Source organism: Octopus bimaculoides, chromosome 30, assembly GCF_001194135.2.
Source record: "Octopus bimaculoides isolate UCB-OBI-ISO-001 chromosome 30, ASM119413v2, whole genome shotgun sequence".
NCBI classification, from domain to species: domain Eukaryota; kingdom Metazoa; phylum Mollusca; class Cephalopoda; order Octopoda; family Octopodidae; genus Octopus; species Octopus bimaculoides.
In genome coordinates this window covers 132,927-133,184 of record NC_069010.1, presented here as the reverse complement: position 1 = coordinate 133,184, position 258 = coordinate 132,927, and the positions used below count along the sequence as shown (strand labels likewise).

Below are 258 nucleotides of genomic sequence, written 5' to 3'. Positions count from 1 at the left end.
TTCTTGTAACTACCTTTGTCTATAGCTATCAGATTCACAAGATACTGATAAATCATTAATCACCTCTAATCACTCACAATTGGCATTAAAAAGTTAATATTTACTGATAAAAGCCAGGAATATTATTGATATTTCTCTTAGCAACCTCTTGAAGTATAGCACACCTTGTACTTGGATGAAGACAAAATTTAGTGGATGGGGGGATTGATATAGTATCACAAAGAGAAGACATCTAGAACACCTTTTATCATAAATGTG

The 258-nt window shown here is 32.2% G+C and overlaps 1 protein-coding gene across 1 annotated transcript in view; it reads right to left on the bottom strand.

The window, feature by feature from the left end:
* LOC106870313 (E3 ubiquitin-protein ligase MIB1) overlaps window positions 1–258 on the bottom strand; it is a 16,639-nt gene that overhangs the window by 4,715 nt on the left and 11,666 nt on the right. The window lies entirely within an intron of this gene.